We start from the raw sequence: 17,955 nt of genomic DNA on the forward strand, positions 1-17,955 counted from the left end.
TTCAGACATGGCCATATGCAAATCAGTCTGACCCTGTGCCTCATGGGAACAGTCCAGCCCGAACTGCCAAGCCATGTCTTCCCTGGACCCGAATCAAGCTTCCCAGGACCGGTTTCTGGCATTACAGCCGTCTTCAGCCGGGCTTGCTTGACTCCAGTGGCAAAGTGAGCAAGGGACTCACGTCTGAGCATACCCTGCCAACTTAGGGCGAACAAAGAAAAACCAAAGGTGGTGATGGACAGGGCGTTGACAATACAAACACTCACCCCCAGTCAACTGATCTGGGTTTAAATCCATCACCGTTCTTTAGCTCACTCCGCCACCCCAGTTCAGACATGGCCATATGCAAATCAGTCTGACCCTGTGCCTCATGGGAACAGTCCAGCCCGAACTGCCAAGCCATGTTATCCCTGGACCGGAATCAAGCTTCCCAGGACCGGTTTCTGGCATTACAGGCGTCTTCAGCCGGGCTTGCTTGACTCCAGTGGCAAAGTGAGCAAGGGACTCACGTCTGAGCATACCCTGCCAACTTAGGGCGAACAAAGAAAAAACAAAGGTGGTGATGGACGGAGCGTTGACATAACAAACACTCACCCCCAGTCAACTGATCTGGGTTTAATCCATCACCGTTCTTTAGCTCACTCCGCCACCCCAGTTCAGACATGGCCATATGCAAATCAGTCTGACCCTGTGCCACATGGGAACAGTCCAGCCCGAACTGCCAAGCCATGTCTTCCCTGGACCGGAATCAAGCTTCCCAGGACCGGTTTCTGGCATTACAGCCGTCTTCAGCCGGGCTTGCTTGACTCCAGTGGCAAAGTGAGCAAGGGACTCACGTCTGAGCATACCCTGCCAACTTAGGGCGAACAAAGAAAAACCAAAGGTGGTGATGGACGGAGCGTTGACAATACAAACACTCACCCCCAGTCAACTGATCTGGGTTTAATCCATCACCGTTCTTTAGCTCACTCCGCCACCCCAGTTCAGCCATGGCCATATGCAAATCAGTCTGCCCTGTGCCTCATGGGAACAGTTCAGCCCGAACTGCCAAGCCATGTCTTCCCTGGACCGGAATCAAGCTTCCCAGGACCGGTTTCTGGCATTACAGCCGTCTTCAGCCGGGCTTGCTTGACTCCAGTGGCAAAGTGAGCAAGGGACTCACGTCTGAGCATACCCTGCCAACTTAGGCCGAACAAAGAAAATCCAAAGGTGGTGATGGACGGAGCGTTGACAATACAAACACTCACCCCCAGTCAACTGATCTGGATTTAATCCATCACCGTTCTTGAGCTCACTCCGCCACCCCAGTTCAGAAATGGCCATATGCAAATCAGTCTGACCCTGTGCCTCATGGGAACAGTTCAGCCTGAACTGCCAAGCCATGTCTTCCCTGGACCGGAATCAAGCTTCCCAGGACCGGTTTCTGGCATTACAGCCGTCTTCAGCCGGGCTTGCTGACTCCATTGGCAAAGTGAGCAAGGGACTCACGTCTGAGCATACCCTGCCAACTTAGGGCGAACAAAGAAAAACCAAAGGTGGTGATGGACGGAGCGTTGACAATACAAACACTCACCCCCAGTCAACTGTTCCGGGTTTAATCCATCACCGTTCTTCAGCTCACTCCGCCACCCCAGTTCAGACATGGCCATATGTAAATCAGTCTGACCCTGTGCCTCATGGGAACAGTCCAGCCCGAACAGCCAAGCCATGTCTTCCCTGGACCGGAATCAAGCTTCCCAGGACCGGTTTCTGGCATTACAGCCGTCTTCAGCCGTTCTTCCTTGACTCCAGTGGCAAAGTGAGCAAGGGACTCACGTCTGAGCATACCCTGCCAACTTAGGGCGAACAAAGAAAAACCAAAGGTGGTGATGGACGGAGCGTTGACAATACAAACACTCACCCTCAGTCAACTGATCCGGGTTTAATCCATCACCGTTCTTTAGCTCACTCCGCCACCCCAGTTCAGACATGGGCATATGCAAATCAGTCTGACCCTGTGCCTCATGGGAACAGTCCAGCCTGAACTGCCAAGCCATGTCTTCCCTGGACCGGAATCAAGCTTCCCAGGACCGGTTTCTGGTATTACAGCCGTCTTCAGCCGGGCTTGCTTGACTCCAGTGGCAAAGTGAGCAAGGGACTCACGTCTGAGCATACCCTGCCAACTTAGGGCGAACAAAGAAAAACCAAAGGTGGTGATGGACGGGGCGTTGACAATACAAACACTCATCCCCAGCCAACTGATCTGGGTTTAATCCATCACCGTTCTTTAGCTCACTCCGCCACCCCAGTTCAGACATGGCCATATGCAAATCAGTCTGACCCTGTGACACATGGGAACAGTCCAGCCCGAACTGCCAAGCCATGTCTTCCCTGGACCGGAATCAAGCTTCCCAGGACCGGTTTCTGGCATTACAGCCGTCTTCAGCCGTTCTTGCTTGACTCCAGTGGCAAAGTGAGCAAGGGACTCACGTCTGAGCAAACCCTGCCAACTTAGGGCGAACAAAGAAAAACCAAAGGTGGTGATGGACAGAGCGTTGACAATACAAACGCTCACCCCCAGTCAACTGTTCTGGGTTTAATCCATCACCGTTCTTTAGCTCACTCCGCCACCCCAGTTCAGACTTGGCCATATGCAAATCAGTCTGAACCTTTGGTTTTTCTTTGTTCGCCCTAAGTTGGCAGGGTATGCTCAGACGTGAGTCCTTTGCTCACTTTGCCACTGGAGTCAAGCAAGCCCGGCTGAAGACAGCTGTAATGCCAGAAACCGGTCCTGGGAAGCTTGATTCCGGTCCAGGGAAGACATGGCTTGGCAGTTCGGGCTGGACTGTTCCCATGTGGCACAGGGTCAGACTGATTTGCATATGGCCATGTCTGAACTGGGGTGGCGGAGTGAGCTAAAGAATGGTGATGGATTAAACCCAGATCAGTTGACTGGGGGTGAGTGTTTGTATTGTCAACGCTCCGTCCATCACCACCTTTGGTGTTTCTTTGTTCGCCCTAAGTTGGCAGGGTATGCTCAGACGTGAGTCCCATGCTCACTTTTCCACTGGAGTCAAGCAAGCCCGGCTGAAGATGACTGTAATGCCTGAAACCGGTCCTGGGAAGCTTGATTCCGGTCCAGGGAAGACATGGCTTGGCAGTTTGGGCTGGACTGTTCCCATGAGGCACAGGGTCAGACTGATTTACATATGGCCATGTCTGAACTGGGGTGGTGGAGTGAGCTAAATAACGGTGATGGATTAAACTCAGATCAGTTGACTGGGGGTGAGTGTTTGTATTGTCAACGCTCCGTCCATCACCAACTTTGGTTTTTCTTTGTTCGCCCTAAGTTGGCAGGGTATGCTCAGACGTGAGTCCCTTGCTCACTTTGCCACTGGAGTCAAGCAAGCCCGGCTGAAGAAGGCTGTAATGCGAGAAACCGGTCCTGGGAAGCTTGATTCCGGTACAGGGAAGACAAGGCTTGGCAGTTCGGGCTGGACTGTTCCCATGAGGCACAGGGTCAGACTGATTTGCATATGGCCATGTCTGAACTGGGGTGGCTGAGTGAGCTAAAGAACGATGATGGATTAAACCCAGATCAGTTGACTGGGGTGAGTGTTTGTATTGTCAACGCTCTGTCCATCACCACCTTTGGTTTTTCTTTGTTCGCCCTAAGTTGGCAGGGTATGCTCAGACGTGAGTCCCTTGCTCACTTTGCCACTGGAGTCAAGCAAGCCCGGCTGAAGACGGCTGTAATGCCAGAAACCGGTCCTGGGAAACTTGATTCCGGTCCAGGGAAGACTTGGCTTGGCAGTTCGGGCTAGACTGTTCCCATGAGGCACAGGGTCAGACTGATTTGCATATGCCCATGTCTGAACTGGGGTGGCGGAGTGAGCTAAAGAACGGTGATGGATTAAACCCAGATCAGTTGACTGGGGGTGAGTGTTTGTATTGTCAACGCTCCGTCCATCACCACCGTTGTTTTTTCTTTGTTCGCCCTAAGTTGGCAGGGTATGCTCAGACGTGAGTCCCTTGCTCACTTTGCCACTGGAGTCAAGCAAGCCCGGCTGAAGACGGCTGTAATGCCAGAAACCGGTCCTGGGAAGCTTGATTCCGGTCCAGGGAAGACATGGCTTGGCAGTTCGGGCTGGACTGTTCCCATGAGGCACAGGGTCAGACTGATTTGCATATGGCCATGTCTGAACTGGGGTGGCGGAGTGAGCTAAAGAACGGTGATAGATTAAACCCAGATCAGTTGACTGGGGGTGAGTGTTTGTATTGTCAACGCTCCGTCCATCACCACCTTTGTTTTTTCTTTGTTCGCCCTAAGTTGGCAGGGTATGCTCAGACGTGAATCCCTTGCTCACTTTGCCACTGGAGTCAAGCAAGCCCGGCTGAAGACGGCTGTAATGCCAGAAACCGGTCCTGGGAAGCTTGATTCCGGTCCAGGGAAGACATGGCTTGGCAGTTCGGGCTGGACTGTTCCCATGAGGCACAGGGTCAGACTGATTTGCATATGGCCATGTCTGAACTGGGGTGGCGGAGTGAGCTAAAGAACGGTGATGGATTAAACCCAGATCAGTTAACTGGGGGTGAGTGTTTGTATTGTCAACGCTCCGTCCATCACCACCTTTGGTTTTTCTTTGTTCGCCCTAAGTTGGCAGTGTATGCTCAGACGTGAGTCCCTTGCTCACTTTGCCACTGGAGTCAAGCAAGCCCGGCTGAAGACGGCTGTAATGCCAGGAACTGGTCCTGGGAAGCTTGATTCCGGTCCAGGTAAGACATGGCTTGGCCGTTCGGGCTGGACTGTTCCCATGAGGCACAGGGTCAGACTGATTTGAATATGGCCATGTCTGAACTGGGGTGGCGGAGTGAGCTAAAGAACGGTGATGGATTAAACCCAGATCAGTTGACTGGGGGTGAGTGTTTGTATTGTCAACGCTCCGTCCTACACCACCTTTGGTTTTTCTTTGTTCGCCCTAAGTTGGCAGGGTATGCTCAGACGTGAGTCCCTTGCTCACTTTGCCACTGGAGTCAAGCAAGCCCGGCTGAAGACGGCTGTAATGCCAGAAACCGTTCCTGGGAAGCTTGATTCCGGTCCAGGGAAGACATGGCTTAGCAGTTCGGGCTGGACTGTACCCATGAGGCACAGGGTCAGACTGATTTGCATATGGACATGTCTGAACTGGGGTGGCGGAGTGAGCTACAGAACGGTGATGGTTTAAACCCAGATCAGTTGACCGGGGGGGAGTGTTTGTATTGTCAACGCTCCGTCCATCACCACCTTTGGTTTTTCTTTGTTCGCCCTAAGTTGGCAGGGTATGCTCAGACGTGAGTCCCATGCTCACTTTGCCACTGGAGTCAAGCAAGCCCGGCTGAAGACGACTGTAATGCCAGAAACCGGTCCTGGGAAGCTTGATTCCGGTCCAGGGAAGACATGGCTTGGCAGTTCGGGCTGGACTGTTCCCATGAGGCACAGGGTCAGACTGATTTGCATATGACCATGTCTGAACTGGGGTGGCGGAGTGAGCTAAAGAACGGTGATGGATTAAACCCAGATCAGTTGACTGGGGGTGAGTGTTTGTATTGTCAACGCTCCGTCCATCACCAACTTTGGTTTTTCTTTGTTCGCCCTAAGTTGGCAGGGTATGCTCAGACGTGAGTCTCTTGCTCACTTTTCCACTGGAGTCAAGCAAGCCCGGCTGAAGATGGCTGTAATGCCAGAAACCGGTCCTGGGAAGCTTGATTCCGGTCCAGGGAAGACATGGCTTGGCAGTTCGGGCTGGACTGTTCCTATGAGGCACAGGGTCAGACTGATTTGCATATGGCCATGTCTGAACTGGGGTGGCTGAGTGAGCTAAAGAACGGAGATGGATTAAACCCAGATCAGTTGACTGGGGTGAGTGTTTGTATTGTCAACGCTCCGTCCATCACCACCTTTGGTTTTTCTTTGTTCGCGCTAAGTTGGCAGGGAATGCTCAGACGTGAGTCCCATGCTCACTTTGCCACTGGAGTCAAGCAAGCCCGGCTGAAGACTGCTGTAATGCCAGAAACCGGTCCTGGGAAGCTTGATTCCGGTCCAGGGAAGACATGGCTTGGCAGTTCGGGCTGGACTGTTCCCATGAGGCACAGGGTCAGACTGATTTGCATATGGCCATGTCTGAACTGGGGTGGCGGAGTGAGCTAAAGAACGGTGATGGATTAAACCCAGATCAGTTGACTGGGGGTGAGTGTTTGTATTGTCAACGCTCCGTCCATCACCACCTTTGGTTTTTCTTGTTCGCCCTAAGTTGGCAGGGTATGCTCAGACGTGAGTCCCTTGCTCACTTTGCCACTGGAGTCAAGCAAGCCCGGCTGAAGACGGCTGTAATGCCAGAAACCGGTCCTGGGAAGCTTGATTCCGGTCCAGGGACGGCATGGCTTCGCAGTTCGGGCTGGACTGTTCCCATGAGGCACAGGGTCAGACTGATTTGCATATGGCCATGTCTGAACTGGGGTGGCGGAGTGAGCTAAAGAACGGTGATGGATTAAACCCAGATCAGTTGACTGGGGGTGAGTGTTGGTATTGTCAACGCTCCGTCCATCACCACCTTTGGTTTTTCTTTGTTCGCCCTAAGTTGGTAGGGTATGCTCAGACGTGAGTCCCTTGCTCACTTTGCCACTGGAGTCAAGCAAGCCCGGCTGAAGACGGCTGTAATGCCAGAAACCGGTCCTGGGAAGCTTGATTCCGGTCCAGGGAAGACATGGCTTGGCAGTTCGGGCCGGACTGTTCCCATGAGGCACAGGGTCAGACTGATTTGCATATGGCCATGTCTGAACTGGGGTGGCGGAGTGAGCTAAAGAACGGTGATGGATTAAACCCAGATCAGTTGACTGGGGGTGAGTGTTTGTATTGTCAACCCTCCGTCCATCACCACCTTTGGTTTTTCTATGTCAGTCATAAAACTTTTATTCGGTTACGTCTTAGCGAGACCATAAAAAGTACAAAGATAAAACACTACAATACATATAAAAAAAGTCGCAATGTCAAAATACAATTAAAAACAAATGTCATTTAAATCCATTGCTAACAGTAATTCATTGGCTAACTAAACAAGAAAATGGAGTAAACTGGATCACTCAGCAGTTACAGCGAATTTTTAAACATGATTTAAGAAAACAAGCTACGCACTTAGCAGTGTATTGTGAATCCAAAAACTGCAGGGCCAGATAAGCGGGCCGACATGTTCTCAGGCCCATTTTTCGCAGTAAGGGAATAATCCAGCGCTTGCGAGAGAGCTCATAGTATCTACAGAACAATATTACGTGCATCGTAGACTGGGATGATATGCCGTCACAAGTGCATTTCGTTGGATTAAGTGACCAGTCCTGCTTTTTTGGGAATGTAACTAGGTGAAAGAAAGAATTAAATCGAAACCTATTTTTCGTAATTAGTTAGATGGAATGTTAGGTATGGTTGAATACCCAAAGCAGTCTGGACTGATAGGATCTGTACATTTGAGGGTTTGCCTATTTCTTGAGAAAGACGTAGTTCCCTAAAATGAGTTAAGCATAGTTTTTTCAAGTCTTTCCTGGTGATGTCTGTCATCATGGAAGGTTCTAAAAAGTAAGAAGTACAGTCCAAGTCCTTAAGGAAATTGGACACGTACAGAAGCCATGGGATTTTACTCCAGTTTGCCAGGGCCAAACAATCGGTTATCAGTGAGCGGGTTAGATGGCATTGTGTTTTGGTCCAGATGCGGTGCCACAGCAAAATCGGCTGGCATCTAATATTATCTATCAAATAATCAATACCCAGCTCGATGTGGCAACCGTATGTTGGAGCACTTTGAGGTACTGCCAATAAGTATTTGAGAAACCCATTCTCAACCGTTTGTAGGGTATCGATGGGAGCGTAACCCCAAACCCCTGCACCGTAGGTTGCTACGCTGTGACACTTTGCTTGATAGATTTTTAGCAACTCCATTGGAGCAGGCTTACCCAGTTTCCTCGAAAAGGAAACTAGAGCTGAGGTCGCTCTCTGAAAAAGTAGCTTTTTACTAACCAGGGCTTGTTTCCAACATAATCTATCGTCCCCTAAAATTCCTAGGTAGGGATATTCCCTGGTGCGTTCCAACCTAACTTTATTGATAAAAACTGGTGTAGGTTTCTACGCCCTGGGACCGATATGCATAACATAGGTTTTATTTTTATTCACTTTTAGGCCTTAAGAGAGCATAAATTGACAGTATTTATTTAGCTGTCTTTGTAGCTAATTCTGGCTAGAATTACGGAATCATCCACGTATAGTAACGCGGGAATAGGGCGATGATTAATGGATGGAAGATCCTGGCTCCCTTCAAGCATGGCCACTTCCAGCCCGTTAGTATATAGATTAAATAAGAAGGGAGCCAGGACACAGCCCTGTCTAACGCCTTTATTAACGGCGAATGATGGAGATAGTTCACTGCCAATCCCGTATCTAACGCATGCAGTAGCGTCTGAATAAAGTTCACGAAGGAATTGGATAAGAGGTGGATCAACCCCTAGTTCACCGAGAATAGACCACAGCCTAGAGTGAATGACACAGTCAAACGCTGCGCTGAGGTCTACATAGACTAAATACAGGTTGCCACTTTTAGCCCCCGCATATTTACCGATCAAAAGGGCTAGATTCAATGCCTGCTCCACAGTACAGTTTTTCTATGTATTAATAATGTCTTATTGCGGCCACATGACACCTTTGACCTGTAATCATGTGTATTTCTACTAAGATTTGCCTGTGGTCTATTGTTGCGATAGGTTTAGCATTTAATGATGTACAGCGCCTTTGCTAAACTATAAATAGATAAACTCTGTCAATGCTTGATGTACAGCGCCTTTGTTAAACTATGACTAGACGTTCTCTGTAAATGAATGAATTTCCCCCACAAGACTTTTGAGCCTATCATCACAGTGAAGTCTTTCCGCCCCGGGTGTGTGAATTTTTTATGCGGCTTCTAAATGAACTTTTATTGACCTACCGTACATTACAAAGAATCCATTACATTCAATATTTTTTCCGATTACAAGTTGATAATTTTCCAAGCTAGTCTATTGTCCCTGTCTATGGTATGGCCGTGATGCTATGCGGACAGCATCTAGCGTCTGCAGCTGATACGTCATCGCATGGCGAGTGATGATGAGCGTGTCTGCATAATGTAAGACGAGCTGACTGCTCGCTTCCCTCCATTATGTTTTGAGCCTGTTTTGAACCTGTGGCCAGCGCATAGTGGTAAGCCCCTCGACCCTTTGTGCCATGTGAATGAATGAAAGGAATCTTTTATCGCGCAACTTAGCCCAAGGGCATCAAGGCGCCGAAGCAGGTCATCTAATATGTAGTCAACCGATGTAGGCTATTACAGATATACTTCAGAGAAGAGCCAGGTTTTCAATGCTTTGCGGAACAGAGCAAGCGAAGGTTGCCCTAAGAGTTCGGGGGGGGGGAGAGAGTTCCATAACCTGGGTACAACCGAGGAAAATGCTCTGCCTCCCCGTTTCACTCTTACAAACCTAGAAACCTCAAGGAGATTTTTATTAGAAGAACGAAGGGATCGGCTAGGGGAGTAGGGGTGAACAAGTGACCTGATCTCCTCTGGACCTGTACCATGAAGAGCCCCATAGGCAAGACAGAGAATCTTAAAAGATATCCTGGACAGAATGGGAAGCCAATGTAGGCTTCTCCGGGCTGACGAGGCCGAGGCAAGTCTAGGGAGATTTAGAACCATCTTCGCCGCCGCATTCTAGACCATTTGGAGACGATGGATAAGGCTCTTATTTATGCCCACATAGAGGGCATTGCAATAGTCCAGTCTTGAGGAAACTAATGCCACAGTGGCCTGTTTCCGGGCATCAGGGGAGAGATAGTGGGTAATCTTTCTGAGAACCCTGATAATTCCACAGCAGGTGGAGACAGTCCTACTGACCTGAGGGTCAAAGGAAAGTGCATTGTCCATTAGCACCCTTAGGTTCTTAGCAAACTGGCGGGGAGGAGGGCAATCCCAGAGTGAGGGCGGCCACCAATCATTTGACCAGATATCCTGACTGCCCCCAAAGATCAGCACCTCCGTTTTCTCCCCGTTTAGTTTCAGGAAGTTCTGTACTAGCCACTGAGACACAGCCTCCATGCAGTTCCTGAAATTCAGGGCAGAGTCCTTCACGGGCTGCGTGAGAGAGACCATTATTTGGGTGTTTTCAGCATAAGACAGTACCTCCAGCCCAAAAGATCTAACTACCCTGGCAAGTGGGGCCACATAGATGTTAAACAATGTAGAGCTCAATGAAGAGCCCTGGGGGACCCCACAATGCACAGGCTTAGGGGCAGATAGAAACTGGCCCAACTTCACTCTCTGTTCCCTTTCATTAAGAAAGGAAGCCAGAAGGCTCAGGGCAGGACCTCAACCCCTATATCCCTCAGACGGGCGACCAAAATAGATGGGGACAGGGTATCAAAAGCCGCCGTCAGGTCTAGCAGGACCAAGAGAGTAGTATGGCCCTTATCGACCTGGGAGCGGATGTTGTTGACAACTACAGTAAGGGCGGTTTCAGTACTATGAGATCTCCTAAAGCCATGCTGGTAGACATTCAGGAGGGCAGAGTCCCCAAGGAAAGAACTAAGGTGCCGATTAAGGTGAGATTCCAGCATCTTTGCATGGGCAGGAAGAAGTGAAATGGGGCGAACGTTTTTCAGAACCCCAGGATCCAATGTGGGCTTCTTAAGAAGAGGTTTAACAACCGCCATCTTCCATAAAGAGGGAAACACTCCCTCCGAGATCCACAAATGTGGGTTGTTTTATCTTTGATCTCCACTTGATCTTTGATCTCCACTTGAGACGGAACCAAATACTAATCCCAGGCTCCCTTTTTACTTTAGACTCAGCACTGTTGTGGCATATTATACGATAGTTGTGAGTTGAATTGAATAGTCTGTGACACCCCTCCCCCTCTCTTGTTCCTACAGATCTGGTGCCTTGTGCGCCCTGAATCATGACAATAGAGCAGGTAATAACACTCTCAGTGGTGTTTTTTGATCTATTACGACCTCTAAGCTTTACACTTGGTTTGTGACTCAGTTTTTAAAATTTCATATTTGTATGCTGAACGGTTCCTAGCCGATGATACAGGCAGGACTTTATTTAATTACTTGATCAGTTTGGAAGGGACACGCTGGAAGTTTTCCCGCTGAGCATAAGTGTATTACTTTCTCACTAACGCCCCTCTATAAACTATGCTAATATAATTGCCCTGATTTATTTAATTGGTCTGCTAAACACTACATCTTATTCTTGCAGGTGTTGGCGCTGCTCTCTAGACTTTGGAGCCTCTGTGCCCGATTCTCTTACTTCGTAGCCCTCTTTGGCCTTAGTATTTGTTGTAACTTCTTTGACTTTCGTTCGTATTACAAATAGTGTTTTATTTTAATCCTAGGTGCACTTCCCTTATCTCAGTCCTGAGGAAGACTCCCGTGTAAGGTTTAATTGACCTACAATAAATCTTGGGGTTGAAACGTCAACACTTTTTCCTTTGAGCCAGCCCCCTGAAACAACAGAGATTGCTCAACTGTGTTTCCTTTGTGTGGTCTAGCTATTGAAGCATATGAACAATTCATGTACTATTGGCAAAATAATTAGACCATAACTAATTTTTTTGTCATTTGAACTTGGCATTATCTGCGTGCCCGATTTCCATATTCCTTTCACACTCTTTTATCCTCACGAGAATCACCCACCCCCTTTTCCCCTGTCCTTTTGGGCACTTTTTGTGTATGAATTTGAATTTTGATATATGTATGTATTCCTTTAACGAAGCAGTGTGATTAAATGTCACTGGCTACTCATCATCTTTATATACTCGTGTTAATTCTGTGTGATTATATGTTTTATGCATTGTCTGACTAAATACTGTTTACTGGGATCACTCTATATTGTACTGAGAATAACATAAGCACAATTATTTAATCACTGCCTATGTGGAAAAACCTCTCTCCATCCCATGCAGCACATAGAAATCCCTGAGGGTGGAGGTGCTTGCTAGAAAGAACTTTAATGAGTGTTTATTTTATACATGGGTCAGGAGTTTGCCTATACATATGTAGAGACATATATATATTTTTACATATGTATTTTTCCCAGTAGCGGTCACCACTGCATAGTTATAGTTAGGATAGTGCTACCATAGGAAATGCATTTTTTGTATTTCTAATAACCTTAGTACTGTCTGAAAAATCACCACAAAACTTTCCAACAAAGTTCTACATTTTGACTGGTTTGTGCATTGAAACTTTTGGGGTGATCCATCAAGCAGGGGCAGAGAAAATGGAGTTTTCCCCATTCATTTTTCCATGTGAACTTGAGCCAGATTTGGCAGAAAGCTAGATCTTGGTCCAAAAAGAGTGCATTTTGGTGTAAATCCTTTCAGGAGTTTTGGCAAACATTTTTGAAATATATTTTTTGTCGGAGAGTTCATTAAAAGGATGGCACATATACAGGGCCGGACTTAGAACCAAAACCGGCCCTGGCAAAGTGCTCGGCCGGCCCCCTGGGGGTGCGACCGAGCTCTTTGCCGGGGCCGGTTTTCGGCCGATTTTGCAGCTATACTGCAAAAACGGCCCTGTAACAAAAAACGGCCCCCAGGGCCCAAAACCGCCCCCCACCCTTGTGGCGCACCGGGGGATTGCCCGGTGCCCGCATCGGCCAGTCCGGGCCCGCACATATACAATTATGTCGGGATTAGCAATAGACATAAAAGCTAGATGGGGTCAGTTAATTAATGATTTATAGATTATTGAAAGACTATTACCAAATAATTAAAAAACGTTTGGCTATTGCACATTCCCCACAGGCCTTCCAGTTTTTCAATGTCAACACTTTTTCATTTAGACTCTTTTTTTCTCCGTAAACATCAAAGGAATTCCCATAGTGCTTTGTTTAGCATAAGAGCCAGATCTTAAATCATATCTTTTTTCCTGATCTCGAACTCTACACATTTTATTCAGCCATTGCTGGAATGTTGGGATATTTCCACTTCGCCAATTCTGTAGTTTCAATGATCTGGCTACTAATTAAACAATAGATAAGCATTTCTCCTGTAAAGAGCTGGCTATAATATTCGGACAATATCCTAGAATTATAATATGAATATCTATAACTGCCCAATCCCTTAATTGTGCTGGCAATATTTCTCGATATCGCCCCATAATCTTTGGGCAATCCCACACAATATGAGACCAGCTACCTTCACCTCCCACTGTACATCGAAAACATCTATCTTGTATCTGGGGGTATATGCTATGTAAAAAGGCTGGGGTTCTGTATAATAGCTATTTGGTGTAAAATTGCATTTTTCTAAAATTGGCTTCTCTTAAGAGTGTGGCGTTAAACTTGTTAATCCTATTCCAAGCATCCATTGATATATAAAGGCTTTAATTAGTTTGCCATTGATCTCGAGCCTTTTCATACCTTTTATTATTCGTATTCTATCTAAGCCACTAATGGATCTGCGTGTAGTTGATTCAATCAACACATCAGTGACGTCTAGCTTTTTGGAGATTAAAATGGGATGTATATTTTTTAGAAAGTTTCTAATTTGGAGGAAAGACCATTTTAGTATGTCTTTATAGCATCTAATGCCATATTCAATCTCATTCCAGTTTTTCCAAGCATCCAAGTTGATAAAATCGACTACCATGGAATATACATTCCTTTATAATGTATGTGAAATATTTATTTCAACCAAACGCTGTTCTCCTACGTATATACCTGATAAGCGTGTAGATCCATTTATCAGGGGTATATTATAATACTTAAACATTTGTGCCTTTTGTTTTAATAGCTGTTTCAGTACCTTATAATCTACGTTTTTTGGTGTTTTTTACAAGTCTCAGTAGATCTAAAATGTTATATTCTTTAAAAAATGTTATCATAAAAAAGTTGGTCATACTGGATGTGCTGCAGCTGCTGACAAATCTATATGTATTATGCGCGAAATTTGATTAGTGGTATTCCCTTAAATTGGGAAGCGACATACCTGCTTCCCTAGTTGGTTTGTATAAAGTAACTAGTGCCAGCCTGGATGTTTTATTCGACCATATAAAAGTTGAAATTAAACCTTCTATTTCTTCAAATAATGTCATCTGTAATGCGTATGGAACTGCTGGGAATAAAAAATGATTATTATTTTTTTTAATTTTTCAAATAGTTTTATATAGCGCTAGCTAGACCTGGCGGTATCAGAGAGCTTTACATGAGCATCAGCGAGTTACAGGTTACATAGCTACATCAAGTAAATTAAAGAATCACGGATGGAGGAGGAGGGGGAGGGAAGGAAACACAACGGTGAAATGAAGAAAAACAATGTCAGGTGACCGGCTGGGTAGGTGACGGCCGAGGAGGTGAAACCAGGGCCAGACTCCTCTATAGCTGTATGTGACAGCTCCACCGGGCATCGGCCAAGGTTGCTTGTGCACCGAGGTAAGTACAAACAGTTTTGGTATCAGCCCAGAGTTACAGGTTACGTAGTTACATCAATTAAATCAATGAATCACGGAGGGAGGAAGGAGGAGGGGGAGGGAAGGAAACCGAGCGAGGAAACCAGAAAAACAATGTCAGATGACCATCTGGGTAGGTGACGGCAGGGCCAGAATCCTCTAAAGCTGCATGTGACAGCTCCACCGGGCATCGGCCAAGGTTGGTCGTGCACCGAGGTAAGTACAAACAGTTTTGGTATCCGCTCAGGGTGCATCATCAAAGGTCCATTGAAAGTTCTATCAAAGTTCCACTGGGCATGGGCCATGTTGATCCGACTCCGAGGTGAGTGCAATGTTCTAGGTTCAGTCGGGGGGGCGTTGTCATAGATCTATTGGAAGCACCCATCCCGGAGTTACTGGGAGCTAAGACTTACTGTAGGGTTGATATGCTCTCTATAGCAATGCTTCCAGGGGACATGCCAGGACAGCCATCTTAAGGTCAGGCATATAGAATGTGTAGGCCCGGGCTTGTAGGGCACTCAGCTGTTGCCCCACGCAATTCTTTCGGTGTGAGTGAGGCTGTCGTAGAATTAAGTGTAAAAAACAGTCCCATTTTGCGCTGTGGAGACCTTGATGTGAGCAACAAAATCTCGCTCCGGGCGCTATTTTGGGGACGACATAGCCCTTTATTTGTATTTTTACATTATAGAGGGGTAATCTATTTTATATCTACCTAATTCTTGAAATTTCCTGAAAATCACAAAGATTTCCTTATGAATATGTTCCTCAGGTTTAAGAAACTAAATAATGTCATCTGTATGCAGTTGTATATTTGACATCCCCTTCTTTGGCACTAACATAGTTGCTTTTTTCCTAATGGCTATCGCCAGTGGCTCTATGAACAGATTAAAGAGTATAGGCGACAGGGGACATCCCTGGTGCATATCTCTATTTAATCTACATGTTCCAATGTTCCCGGAATTAATAATTGTTTGCAGTGTGGCACCCTTATATAGACAGGTTATCATTTGTATCAAACATTTTGGAACTCAAATTTCTCAAGGATCATAAAAAGGCTTTCCCAAGACACCAAATCAAAAGCCTTTTCAGTGTCTAAAAACAGCACTTGTGCTGATATTATATTCTGTGTCATATAATCCAACGTTTCTATTACAAAGTTTATTAGTAAAAAAAACTGTCTGCCTGGCAGAAATCCACATTGATCTGGATGAATAATTGATCATATGATATTGTGAAAGCTTGGTAAAAATCTTGTAGTCTACATTTAAAAGGTTAGCTACATTGTAGGTGGTTGGGTAGGGTAATGGCGCTCCTAGGTAATACACAAAAAGTATTCAGCTATAGCATAATATGAGTGTGGTGCAAAGGGGTAGGGAGAACTAACTCCCTCCCTGATCCGTTGAAAACCACTGACAGAACAACACAACAATCTACTGCACACGCTTAAAGTATTTTAAACAAGTTAAAGACAATGTAAGAAAATTCTTGGTCCGTTGCTTGATCAGATAACTTATTGTTCTTCTCGTGGGCAAACGTAAAGAAAGCCTTAGCCAACACGTGTTTTGTCGCGTTCTACTGCTGTAGAGATTCTGCAGAGCTAAAATCTCTTGGTAAGGAACCTTATTTTCGGTTGTAATTCTGTCCTGAAAGGGACAACCCAAAGGTCAGCTCTTCCAATGGGAAGCCTTGCCAGCCCCAAGCTGCAGTCCAGATGCCTCTTGATGCACTATTGGCACACCAATGTCCTCCTCTAAAACAGACACTTCATCTGAACTAAGAGTGGCTTCATCATCCTATGATTCCTCGTGGACAGAAAACTTACTGCCAGAATCTTCCACTCCCCCGCTGCCTCAGATGCAGAGTCAGTCTCTGAACCATGGTTGGAGGAAGACTCAAAAAGCATACCAACAACCCGCTAAGTAGTAATCCTGCGGCTAGCCATAATCCTTACTAAGAAAGGAGATTTCACAAGCATGTCAACAACAACTACCATTGTGCAAAATAAGTAATAAACAAAGTGTGGCTTTATCACAAAGATTTATATAATCACAAACTATATGACTCACTTGCCAGAGACTGCTACACTCACGCTATCCCACTTGAAAGAAAAACAAAACAAATGACTTACCAGACAACAAAGTACACATTGAGCGCAAATGCAAAAAGATTTTCATTCTCAATAAAACAGCTGCCAAACATAGGGCTCTTATTACACTATTTACAAAAACACATTCATGCAGGGAAATTAAACTCATTTAGAGTAAAAAAGTACAAAAAAAGTTTTTTTACCAAACGCATGCAACTACGCAAACTGCAGATACAAAATGCCCCCATTTGGAAACAATCCTTGCCAAAGGGGCCGCATCCATTTCCAAAAATTCCCTGGTTCTTGTGGGTTCCCTTGGCAGGGGGCAGAAAACATGCACAAGTATAAAAAAAAACTAGGCGGCAATCATTGCCCTAGGAATGATTGCCATTCACTTAAAAAACAAATCCCAGGGTCTAGTAGGGGTTTCTGCCCCCCTAGGAGCAGAAAGGCCAAACAAATGGGCTGATCTGTCCCCAGGGGGCGGGGCAGAAAATGGCCAAAATGGCCAACAGAAAATCACCCTCCTTGGAAGCCACCCTTCCCCAATGGGTAACTTCCATTTACAAAAACAAAATCCCTGGCTCTAGTGGTCTAGAGGGTTTTGTACCCCCCTGGGCGGGGGCAGATGGGCGTTCAAAAGGGGCCGAACTACCCTGGGTGGGACAGAAAGAAGACACAGGTAAAACAAAAATGAGGGGGTGTTCCTTACCCAAGGGATCACCCCCATTCACCTTAACAAAAATCCCTTGGTTTAGTGGGGTTTTCCCCCCGGGGCAGAAAGGCCAAACAAATGGACAGATCTGTCCCTGCGGGGGCAGAAACCATCAGAGAGTAAATGTCCCCTGGGGTCACTTCCTTCTGTAAACAAAATAAATCCCTGGTACCTAGTGGGGTTTTCTGCCCCCCCCCCGATGACAGAAAGGCCAAAAAAACAGTCTGATCTGTCCCCAGGGGAGGCAAAATCAGCATAGGGCCCCTTTGGAAGTGACCCTTTGCCCAAGGGCTCGCATCCATCTGCAAATAGAAAATCCCTGGTGCCTAGCGGGGTTTTGTGCCCCCTCTCCTCATCCCAGGGGAAGAAAGGCCACAAAAATGGGCCATTCTGTTCCCGGAGAGGGGGGGGGGGGGGCGAAAAAAAGGAACAAATATATAATCCCCCATTAGAAGCGACCCTTGCCCAAGCGGTTGCTTCCATTTAAACAAAAGAAAATCCCTGGTGCCTAGTGGGGGCAATCCTGCTGCACGATCGCAACCCCATGCTCGATCGTAGAGCAGGAATGCCCTGCAAAGAGACATGAGGGGAGAGGAAAAACTCACCTGCATTTCAAGAACTAACGTGCAAGCACTACTCAATAGATGCCTCACTAGAGATCAGATGCCACCT

This window comes from Lissotriton helveticus, chromosome 2_2 (assembly GCF_964261635.1).
Source record: "Lissotriton helveticus chromosome 2_2, aLisHel1.1, whole genome shotgun sequence".
NCBI lineage: Eukaryota > Metazoa > Chordata > Amphibia > Caudata > Salamandridae > Lissotriton > Lissotriton helveticus.